The 12,854-nt window shown below is 38.3% G+C and overlaps 2 pseudogenes; both read right to left on the bottom strand.

Moving 5' to 3' along the window:
• Window positions 1–1,119: 1,119 nt before the first annotated feature.
• On the bottom strand, window positions 1,120–4,478 carry LOC144645553 (BTB/POZ domain-containing protein 6-like; annotated as a pseudogene).
• A 5,240-nt stretch (window positions 4,479–9,718) lies between these two features.
• Window positions 9,719–11,257, bottom strand: LOC144645554 (BTB/POZ domain-containing protein 6-B pseudogene; annotated as a pseudogene).
• Between the last annotated feature and the right edge of the window lie 1,597 nt (window positions 11,258–12,854).

The following is a 12,854-nucleotide window of genomic DNA, read 5'->3' on the forward strand; positions in this document are numbered from 1 at the left end:
AGCGACAATACGTGCCAAAAAAGAAAACATAAGCCTTCCCGTTGCCGTCCGTTGGACAAAAACTTCTGTGTATACGCATGCTCACTAACGTCTTTTTCCACAGATTTGGGTGTGGTCGATGTCTTGCCATCTTTGTTTTGACAAAGTAGAATTTTTTTTAATTTTTATTTGCATAACACATAGTTACCTACACAACGTTCAATACAAGCTACTTATACATGTACCCCTTACAATACTTGACAAAATTACACGTATTTACATATTTTTTTCAGTACTTCGGTTTGACATCAACCTACCTACACATTTGCTCACTCACTCAACACACAATCACACAATGTATATTTAAATTAACAACTTAGTATTTACATTGTCCATTTCTTCTTTAATATATCTAATGTATTGTTTTAGTACAAATGTATTTCTATATTTTATATTTGGAAGCTCATTATTTCTTCTGCACCCCCATAATTAATTTTTTCCTACAAGTAATAAATATATAATTAAGTAAGAGACGTTCCGGTGTTAGAACACCGACTACAACATCTTCCAAATTAAGATGTATTTGTTGTTTTGTCAGAGTTAAGTAATATGATTCAAAATCCTTCCAAAAGGAAATTGAGTAAGAGCACTCATAAAAGAAATGCTGCATTGTCTCTGATTCCCGTTTGCAGAAAGAACACAGATCATCTTCAATGTAACCTATTTTATGTAATTTTGAATTTGTATAAAATATCGAGTTTTATACAAAGTAGAAAGTTACTTACACGGCGTTATAGGTTTTTTGGATCCTCCTTGCCAACCAGGCGCATGACGTCACCAATAGTGCAAGCACATTCTGCGACTCCCATCGATCTGCTTGCTGCCAAGCTAGACCTCCAGGTCTTCAAAATCAGCTTCTACTACACTAGCAAACCAAATAATGGTACCTCTGAGTTTCGCGTGCAAAAGACGTAAAGAGACTGAAATCTGTTAGTTCTTTTTAGCTCAGAATTTGTGGGTAGGACCCGTACAAGCCACTAGTTGGAATGTGTTCGATCTCGGCGTCGAGTCGCCAGAATGTCATGGTAAATTAATCTGGGATGGGAGCAAAACTGTGTCGTGTACAATCTTTGTGTGATATTTTACCACCTTTTAATAAACCAAATAAACACAAACACAAACACATCATTATAGTTTACAAAGTTATTCAAGAAGTATCCAATTACAGTGGTATTAAACACATAATATAACATGTTCTATAGGAACCTGATTTAAAGGTACATCCTGCCTCATAACCAAAGGAAGCGCATCTGGGGGTATACTGATACATAATAGCAATGAATTTATAGCTCATCATACTAAGGTGGGGAAAGTAGCCTAATTCTACCGAGGTCATGGACGAGCACATATCAAGTTATCCAAAACCATTTGAGATGTAAACTAGGAGCCACATACATGGTCAACACTCTTTTTCAATCATAAACATGATTTTTAAGTCATTTGGCCATTTGGCATACCTTTTGCTAATAATGAGATAAGTACTTATTATGAAACTAATTTTTAAAGTCAGTTGAGCTATTTACATAACATGTCAAAAGATGGTCAATATGCATGTAAGCAGCTGTTTATAGCCTTGGCAATTCTTAAATTAACCTGATCTATACTTGCTAATTTAATCGCAAGAAAATATTAATGGTAGTCACGAGACATTTCTGCCTGCATCATTACAAAACAGTTAACATGTTTCTCAAAATCGAGTAACATCGCACAATCTTAGCATTTTTCAACATTGTGCTAAAAAGATATTTCCTGTCTTACGCCATTATTCCTATCATCAGGCAGTGGCTGCCAGACTTGTGCATGTAATAACAAGCAGGCAGGTGGCAAGTGGGGACCCAGAGTAAAAAGCTGGACACTTTCACCACTTCAGGTCTTATTTTCCCGAGATGTGTGGGGGAAGTCACATATAAAAGTGCTGGGGGTGTTCATCAGAGATTTTCAAAGGAATCCAGAAAGGAACCAGTCCCTTGCTTTTTGTATCTAGGCTTATTTTTTTTCACCTCTATAAGATACCAATTCTTCAATTTATGAATGCTCAATTCCCTCAATGGCACGCCCCTGCAGGAAGTCATGGTAGTTGTATTCATCAAACCATGCACGAGTCGTGGCAATGATGAATACAACTACCATAATTCCTTGCAGGCGTGTGCCATAGAAGGAATCGGGTATTAAACTAGCTAGCTTTTGTTACACAATATATTTTTCCTGGCTTAATACCCCAAAAGATACCGGGAAGTCTCTAAAAGTGTTATTTCACTTCAACAGCCTACATGATACCAAACCCACAAATTTTAACCCATAAAGGCTATGATGATCACTCCATCACTTTTGTATGTTAGTCCCTCTCAACCCTCCAAGTTTATTTTTTCCTTAGTGGTCATTAAATTTTTGGCCACCAACTGCTCAAGTTTGGTCGCCGGTGAAAATTATTGTAGTTGTTAAGTTAAGCTCGTGCTTTCAATCGTTCTTCTCAATTTTAGTCGCCAGGCTGGTGACTTCGGTTGCAATTTAGTCGCCAGCTTCAAAATTTTAGTCGCCATGGCGACTAAATGGTCTTAACTTGAAGGTTGCCTCTCCCAGGCATAAAAAAGGCTGGGTGCACAGGGAGGTTGTCTGGATTGCCACTGTTAAGGCTGGTTTTCACTAGGGATGAAGTAGGAGTCAGAGTTATAATTGAAAACGCAAGAGTGCTTACAAGCTTGCGAGAATCGAGTTGGGAGTGCGAAAAATCAGAATATTTCCATTTTCTTTCAATTCCACTTATGACTCCATTGCTTCTGATCCAGTGAAAACTAGATAATTGGAGTCAGATGTGGAAGAACAAAACAATCACAATGCCATTATTCATGCCCTCCAAGTGCTTGCTTTCTGCTTGCAACTCGAAAAATCTAGTACTCACCAGATCGTAAGAGACGAAGTCATAAGCAGAATCGGAACTCTGCTTATGACTTTGTCAGTTTGATTTTCACTAGGTCGTAATTAGGTGCTTCTAATAATGACCCTAACTCCAATTCTGTCACTGATGACAACCAACCTTTATAAGTCAGATGAAACCCTTCTGTAACATTATAGAATGAAACCTATATTAGCTAAATATTTTTGGAATGTTCACTCCGAAGGACTAAAGATAAATTCATGCATTTGTCCTACTGAAATTCCAGTTCCTGTAAATCCTTCAGGCCTATCATCTCTATTTTCAAAATTAAATGAAACACCTGAACATGTTACAAGGCTTTTGCCATTCATACCACTGAAAGATTCAGGACCAGTTGTAACAGCTTCAATACGATACCGGTCATCTTTTAACAAAGGAACTGGCTGGTCTAGCATAACATCAAAGCCCCAATAAATCTCTGATTGGTGTTTCACAGATAAAAATGTGCCATTTGTCGATGCAACAGTAGTATCATCAGGCAAATGTTTAATTGTAAGAGTCACAGAGTAATCATTGTACTCACTACCAAACAAGTAGATCCCATGAAACAGTATATTTCTGTTAACAGAAAAAATTATAACACTGCTTCCATTAGTCCAGACTGGCATGGCCACAGAGCCAAATCTACAGCATCGTTTAGGGTGACAAGCAGCTCTCTTTACCACTGAAAATCGCACTGGAGAACTTCTTACGGAGCTGAAATATTTGACAATGTCAGTGACTTCATCTAGAGTGAGTAATTTGCTATCGAGGACCACACTAGCAAATTCTTCTTGCGTCATTACTGGAAAACGAATCCCCTTCACAATCTGTTCCCCGAGTATTCTTCTTTTTAGGTGACCATCTGCAACTAAACCCTGCTTTTCTGATTCCTTTGCTGCCCACTGCATGACCCCTTTAAATAATTCAACCTCAGAAATGCGCAAGTGTCTCTTTCAATTACCGCTTCAAGTAAGGATCTCTCAATTGTCGCAAATCCCTCTGATTTCACCGCCTCCACTGCCTCTTCATCGATCACTTCCCAGCACCTCTCCTCCAGGTTTATCTCTGCGTATTTCTGAGCAGATGACAGGATGCTAAAAACATTTGACGGATCTAAGTCGTCTTGCAGATATTTTGTGCATTCGTCAACCAAGGAAGGCACCATATATTTCTTCGCCAAATACAACACTGCCATCACATTGCTTCCGCTCAAATTTACTTCATCGCTGTACAAGAAACGAAGCAACTCTAACAGACTTTCGTACTCACAGTCAGGCAGTTCAATAGAGTCTCCAGTCTCCGCCAGCTCACCGTAAAACATGGCTTCAAACACAGGACTGCTTATAGACAGCACGAACTTGTGAGCAGGAATCACTTGTTTTCTGCGTTTGCTTTCACGCTCGCCATCAGTCTCACGAACAACAAACTTCACATCGCTGAATAGATCGTTGTTGAACATAAATTTGCATCTTTCTTTGATGGTGGGCCTTGAAATTTGCCACTTTTCTTCAGCGAAAAACATGATGCCTTCCCAATGTAATGGAATCCCCTTCGCGCCTCGCCGCAAAATATGTTGTCCCCAGGGTCTTCTCGGCGTAAGTACAGTATGGGGCCCAGTTCTCGGCCGGGTCCAGTTCTCGGCCACTTTGTCTTCAACGCGTTTTTCACGCCTCAGTTGAATTAAAACAAAAAGTTCTTTACATCCAGCGATAGACTGATTCTTGTGCTCTAAGTATCTTCAGTTTGATCCTTCAACTCGCTATAGAAAGCTCACACGTCGAGTTTACGCGGAGGTAGGTTAATTTGTTTTCCCGAAACCTTGTTTGTTTACGGCTCCTTGAAATTCTTGAATGCAGTTAAATTCGTATTTTATCCGAAAGCCCCAACCAAAAGAGCTATTTTTTTGCATTGAAATGTAAAATAATTCAGCTTTCTGCTTAAGTTAACTTTTCGTTGATTTTTGTATTTTTTTGTCTTAATTTACTTCGGAATTTTTCCGTGCGACTTTTGCGTATTTGCCAGTTCTCGGCCACCCTGCTCGCTATCACAGCTTAGCGCTTTGGTTTTTAATATAATTTCATCTACTGCAGCCAGAATAAAAGAAAGAAATGTTTTAAAAATAAAGTTCAATTAAATATCTAAGTTTTGAGCTGACTCCTGTCTTGTGTATTATTTCTACAACACCTAACTCTTCCAAGACCTTTCCACTTCAAAGTAAACCATCTAAATGCATTGGTCACACAACACAATTATGCTATTTTGCAAGAACCTGCAACTAGGCGCGTTAAAAACCTTCCTTTCTAAAGTAAAACAAAGCCTTATAAAATAATTTGGGATCGATATAACATAAATAAGTTTAAGAGTGATTTTATGACTGTGAAAATTTATTGAGCCTTTTTATACGGAAATTACGCATGTACTTTTTGGTGGCCGAGAACTGGGCCCACAAAAGGAGATTTTATCTTTATTATTGTTCGGGATAATTAATTATTAACCGGTCGATAGCTTTACACCAAAAAGCTGAATAATGTAGAAATTTCAAGTTTCGTTGGTTATTCTGAGGAAAGAAGTATTAGTTTACGTCTAAAGTGGCCGAGAACTGGGCCCCATACTGTACTGACCTGTCCCGGGTCGTTTTTCGAATCCTGCTGACCACTTTGTTCTTTCACATCTCATTCTTCAGTAGCTATTCTCCCAGGCTTTTCTTTCACTTTAAAGCATTCGAACTGACATGTTTCGCTATTGGGCCCACGATCATGCGACCCTCAATTGACATCAAGGACTATTATTAATACGGACAGAATTTTTGAGGAAAATTTTTATTTGTTGTAAAACTCATAAAATATTAAAAGAGCGCATAACACGATCCAGCTTCGCGTGTTTTCAGTGATTTATCCTGATGCCCTTGTTTCGTTTCCCAAACCTAGTTTCCAACGTTGGAAAAAGGGGTCGCGATGTACAAGAGGCCATTACAAACACTGAGAAACCCAAGCGAAGGTACATGATTAAGACTGATCAAAATTTTTTGACCTTTGGCTATGTATTTTGAGAATTGCCGGCTTCAGTGTCCTTACTATAGGCAGAGAACTTCTGTAACACCCCCCGCCTATATCGGCCTCCGTCACCCCTCCGGGTTCATTATGTTTGCAGTATTCTTGGGTCAGGCAGTGCCGTAGCAAGGGTAAAATAAGTGGAGGGGTACGCGAGCGCCGGAGGCGCGAGCCGCTAGGGGGGTCTGGGGGCATGCCCCCTCAGAAAATTTTGAAATCTAGAAGCTTGGAAATGCTATTTCCAGCGATTGGAAATGCTATTTGTGATTTACGCATATCGCGAATTATTTACTTCCTACACTGTCTCAGCAAACCACTGAAGAGAGTATAACACTTGCAACGTCAATTGCAAAATAGAAAATCGACTGTCTCTGTATCTTGAAACCAGCAAATGTTTCACCTTTTAGAGTCATCATAGTACGTTCTGGTCTTAATTTCTGGTTTGTTTTAGTTTTTGGCCGTTTAACATTGTTGTGCATCACCCTACGTACGTTTAAAAAAAATGAAAAAAACTACAAATGTTATTGTTTCAAACCTCTCCGGAGATAAAATTTTATTTTCAACATTTTATACAGGTCTGTTTTTCCTCTTTGGGAAAAAAAAAACTGGGGGGGGGGGCACGGGCCCCCCTGGCCCCTCCCCTTGCTACGGCACTGTCAGGTAGCAGCTCTCGCAAGGTCTTACATGAATGGCTCGCTACCTAGCCTGCATTGAAGCCGGTCACAGTGATATCCCGATCACTAGTGATATGTGTATCCCCTCCAATATGGCGGCCAGTGATATGTGTATCCCCCACCCCCCACCCCCACCCCTCTTATACCTTGAAAGTTTTATTCTATTTTCTTATCACAGTATTTTTAATTTAAAGGGAGGATTTTTGTTTACAAAATACAGAATTAAAAATTGTCTTATTTTGCGTGTCATATCCATTCTGTAATCGAGGGTGGAATTGCGAACTGAAATAATTATTTCGTTCGCCAAGTGTAAATGACAAACTTCATTTTTGGCTTTGCTTGTAAATTCAAAGCTAGCGGATCAAGAAGACCTCAAAATGAATTGACGAATGTTTGCAAATAAGGAGTAAATATCTTTCAATTCAAATTTGTTATATAAGCATGTATCTTTCCATTTGCCAATATCTCAAAGTACAGTCTTGATTCGGCACGCAAATTCTTTACCTTGCAATAATCGACCTGATTGGATTTTCCCTCCTCCTGTGTTGGCTGAAGGTTATATATTGGGAAACAGGTCATAGCAGACCGATACCACACAGCACTCGGCTAGTGGGATCTCTATCCATATTCCACTGGTATTACTTCAACTGATCGCGCGCATAAACTGGCGCGACGGCATCTTTCTAAAATTTTCTTCTGTTGCTGCAGTCGTGACGAATTTAGAACTACCTCGTAGAAAGGTAAAATTGCTCGTCAATAACTCCTGAAGTTTATTTTTCATTAAACTAAAAACTTCGTCAATCGCCAGCGTGTAAATTATTCAACCTTCAGTGATATGTATCCCTGGGGTGCGGGGCATGGGGATACACATATCACTGTCCGGACTTGTCACAAAATCCTCGATATACAGTGGAACCTCGATTTAACGAACCTCTATATAACGAAGACCTCGGTATAACGAACGATTTTCTTCAGCCCGGCCAAAGTTACAGTAAAACGTATGGAGCAGTACCTCGATATAACGAACCTCGATATAACGAAATCCGGGAGCCCAAACGTAAAATGTACCTCGATATAACGAATTTTAGTTAACACGCGACAAAACATGAATGTAAAACAGACCAACAAGGATGAAAGTACTTTAATTCTAACAGGAAAACAACTTCAAAGACATATGCCCACACCAACGTGGAAATTAAACGTTAAAGCACAAATGTAATTTTTGACAGGCGTTCAGACAGTTCAGATCATTAAATACTGGGTAGTGCAACGTCACAGCGTTAAAAACAATTATTAACTATACCTCGATATAACGAACATTTTGGTTGTTTTTCCGCAAATTCGTTATATCGAGATTTTCGATATAACGAACCCTCGATATAACGAACAAATTTCCCCAGTCCCTTGGCTGTTCGTTAAATCGAGGTTTCACTGTACCAGGGTTTAGTTCGTCTGCAACGCAGGCTACTCGCTACCCTTCGAGAGACCAAATATTAACAGGAACAATGCCCCTAGCCCCCAAAACAATAGCAACTGCTACACTAGAGGACCAGTAGAATAATAAGCTTACTCTACCGATATGATTGCCGGCGGTTGTTGTTAAGAATCAGGCTTTAGTGCAGAAACCCTGCCAACAGACACTCTATTCGGTGTTGCCATGTATTGCGAATTTCTTATACGAGGCAGGCTATGGGAATTTGCTGTACACACATTGCATTATTTTCAGCACAACTGCAGTTTAGAAGCAAATTCAAAATCTATAAAAATAATAAGAAAATTAGATACAATGTATAAGAAAAACTATATTTTGTTAATATGTTGAAAATTTAGGGTGGCTCTGAACCGCTCTGACAATTTTTTTTAACTTTACCAAAAGTTGTATCTTTACATGCTGATCATAATTCAATAATAAAAAATGGGGGTCACCTGCCTCATTTTTGAGTTATTTATTAGCACTGAAAGCTAAATCTAAGGGTGTTTTAACAGGTTGTACTATTGCTATGGTAACCAATAATGTCAAGAAAATGATCACAACTTGTCGACCAGTCATTTAGCATTTGTTTCATACCATAGTACGTATAAGAGGAACTTATAAAGAATTGTAGTTATGACCTATTAAAGTATAAGGACTAAGTAAATGCTAAAACTGTTATAGGTTATAGGCCACCTGAACTGAAGGCCATTAATAACTGACAGCAACAATTTATTGATAATTAACAATTAGATTATGAGCTCAAGATCTTTGAGGCAATAGTTGATGAGGCCGAAGGCTGAATCATCTATTGCCTCATAGAAATCGAGAGAAAATAATGTTTGAGAAGATTTCTAACTCATTCTCCTTCAGATAAAGACTTCCAATTTACTCTTCATTTGAACTAGTATTAGACTCCTGCTTGTGAAAAGCTGCACATAGACTGAATGTGAAAACATGCTCATCAGTTCATTCAACAGTCAATAGGTATAGGTAGTAGGTATTTTATTTAAAGTCGGTAACGTTGGGAGTGGTTGCCCAATCTCCCGAGCCAGGGGCTCATTTTAAAAACGCACGACTATTTACAATAAAGTTAATTACATTACAATTACATTAAAATCATTAAAAATAGAATTTAAAAAGAGATGCTAATATAAATATAGAAAAAAAATATGAAAGCAACTAATCCTAATATTAAAAATTTTAAAATTTACGTTTGCACAAGAAACATAATAATATATATATGTACAAAAAATGTACAATTCAATGTACAAGTCAATGTTTTTAAACTCATATAACAGTCAGTGTTCTCAGGAATTGAATTATCCAATAATATTTCAAACTTTCTCTGAAATTCCAGTGAAACAGGAAAATCAGTTCGTCATTTTGACCTTCAGCTATAATGCACATTAATGGCTGACAATGTATGATAGCTCAGCCAATCAGATTACAGCATTTGCATTAGCAAACAAGTAGAATTAAAAAAGAGCACTAGTCGCCAGATTTTAACTTCGTTTACAACGCATACCTATAAGAAAATTTTGGCCCCAAAATATTATTTTATGGAGGAAGTTCTTCTGCTAAACGCAGTCATCTATTTTCATCAGAAAAATTGCTTTCACAGGAAATTAACGTGCAATGTTGAAATACAGTATTCATTCCTGTGGACTAAAGATAAACTCATGTATTTGTCCCTGTTTTATTCCAGTTTGTCCTCCACAATATCCCTCTCTGTTTTCAAATTTAAATGTAACACCTGAACATTCAAGAGTGTTTTTTCCATTCCTTCCATTGAAAGAATTACGACCAGTTATAGCAACTTCAATACGATACCTGTCAAATTTAATTAAAGGAACTGGATGGTCGAGCAGTACATCAAAGCCCCAATAATTCTCTGCTTTATGTTGCACGGATGAAAATGTGTCTTTCTTTGACACAACAGTGGTATTGTCTGGTAAACGTTTTATAGTAAGAATCACAGAGTAATCATTACCCTCACTACCAAACAAGTAGACCCCATGAAGTAGTATGTTTTTGTTTACAGAGAAAATTAACGTACTAGTTCCATTACCCCAATTTGGTTTACCCTCTACAGAGCCAAATCTACAACATCGTTCAGTAAAAGCTGTTCTCTTTGTTACCGGAAATCCCACCTGTGAACTTTTTACTGAGCTCAAATATTTGATAATGTCGGTGACTTCATCTAGATTGAGTATTTTGCTGTCAAGGACCACACTGGAAAATTCTTCAAGCGTCATCAATGGGAAACGTATTCCTTTTACGATCTGCTCTCCGAGTATTCTTCTTTTTACTTGACCGTCTGCAACTAATCCCTGCTTTTCCGATTCTTTTGTTGCCCACTGCATGACCCCTTTAAATAATTCCACCTCGGAAATGCGCAAAGTATCTCTTTCAACTACTCCTTCAAGTAAGGACCTCTGGATTGTCGCAAATCCATCCGATTTCACAGCTTCCTCTGCCTGTTTATCGATCACTTTCCAGCATCGATCCACCAAGTTTTTCTCATCATATTTCTGAGCAGAAGGCAGGATACTGAACACATTTGATGGATCTAAGTTTTCTTGCAGATATTTGGTGCATTTATCAGTCAGTGAAGGCACTATGTATTTCTTCGCCAAATACAACACTCCCATCACATTACTTCCGGTCAGGTTCACTTCATCGCTGTACACGTAGCGAAACAACTCCAACAGGCTCTCGTACTCACAGTCAGGCAGTTCAATACAGTCTCCAGTCTCCGCCAGCTCACCGTAAAACATGGCTTCAAACACAGGACTGCTTATCGACAGCACGAACTTGTGAGCTGGAACAACTTGTTTACTTTCACTTTCGCCATCAGTCTTGCGAACAACAAACTTCACATCGCTGAAGAGATCGTTGTTGAACATAAACTTGCTTCTTTCTCTGATGGTGGGTCTTGTTGTTTGCCAGTTTTCTTTGACGATAGACATGGTTTCTTAGGTGAAATTCAGAACAGACAAGTAAACAACGAGACCGAACAACGTGTAAAGAACGCAACTCGCGCGTGACTGATAGTCCATCTCAAGTTTCGCCCGTTTTGCAAAACCTCGAGCAAGGGCCTGGGAATTAATCAATTATAATAAAAGATTAATATTGATCGATTAAAATTTTAAATGTTGATGTTCTTCTAAAAAATGTAAGGAGGCACGGGACAGTTTCTGAAATAACTACTTTATTTTAGTAGAAACTCAGCTGTGTTCTATTGGAAATCCGCGAATCTGATTGGTTCTCCCACTGTTTTCTATTTAACAATTAGATTATAAGCTCGAGATTTCTATCGTGTGATAGTTGATGAGGGCGAAGCCCGAATCAACTATCACACATAGAAATCGAGAGCGAATAATCTAATTGTTTTAGTATAAATCTACTTGACGTTCAAAACTCAACAACAAGACAGGTTCTCGTTTTTGTTGAATAATGATGTAAATAAGCCACACAACACACGGATAATTGACAACTTCACCACATTGCATTGGCTTCTGTGTGCGCGTTTGCATTTCATTCACGATTTATTGAAACCGTTATATGCCCGAAACTGAAGGAAAAGCCAAGTTTTTTATTGTAAAATGACGATTGAAAGATGTACTGGCGTACAAGGGCCCTTGGAAGTCAAGTTTTTTTAAAATTCGAAAACGTAAAAGATCAAAAAAAGTTAAGCGAGTTGTTAGCAAGGAAGAAACCACATTGCACTGTTAAGCTTCTGTGTGCGCCTTTGCATTTCATTCACGATTTATTTAAACCGTCGTTTGCTCGAAATTGAACTAAAAGCCGGATTTTCATTGTGAAATGACATTTTAAAGATAGATTGACTCACAAAGGCCCTTTGGAAGTCAAGTTGTTTTATATGTAGGAAACTTGAACGATAAGAAAGTTATGAAAAGTTGAACGATTCGCCCGCAACCTTGAATTCGCATTCAATTTTGTTGTTTTATTAAAGTCTTATTGATGCATAAAAAAACTTGCAGGTCGTGTTTAGCCTTTCTTTTACTGCTCCTTGATGGGACGATGAAACTGTGTTAGTTTGCAAAGGCATTTTAAACTTTATTTCCACACAATGTCTCGGTGAAACGCCTACAGTCTTTATCTTCTCCAACATCGCCTGGAATAGTAAATAATCCAAGTCCATCTTTACGGTCAATTTAAAAGCGAAAAAGCGGCGAACATTCTGTTGACAACTGCACACTGTTTCGCTACTCACCTTCTACAACAGAATAGATAGTGAGCAGCGTAGCCAATCAGAGAACAGCATTCGTGATAGAACGCTATTAGATTTATACTAATCGCCGATAGAAAACAGTCGTGCGCGCGAGTAGCTTTTAAGCGGTAAATTTTCTTAATTTTTGTCTTCAAAGTGCACAATATTGTAGGTTTTGGACTGCAATCCTTTAGAGTTTCTACTAAAACAGTTAGACTACTCGCCCTCGTTTTCTATGAGCGATAGTCAACTCGGCTGCGCCTCGTTGACTATTTGCTCATAGAAAACTCGGGCTCGTAGTCTAATTGTTAAATAGAAATAAAACGAAGCATTTTAACAACGCGAACAAAATGTACGCGTAATAGAATTAACGCGAATTTTCGAAAATTTATGTTAGCATGCAATTAATTAACGCGAATTCTCGTGTAGTGTGTGCTTACATGCAGTTAATTAACGCGAATTTGAT

The sequence above is a fragment of the Oculina patagonica genome, chromosome 3 (genome assembly GCF_052425735.1).
Source record: "Oculina patagonica isolate OP01 chromosome 3, crgOcupat, whole genome shotgun sequence".
Classification (NCBI taxonomy): domain Eukaryota; kingdom Metazoa; phylum Cnidaria; class Anthozoa; order Scleractinia; family Oculinidae; genus Oculina; species Oculina patagonica.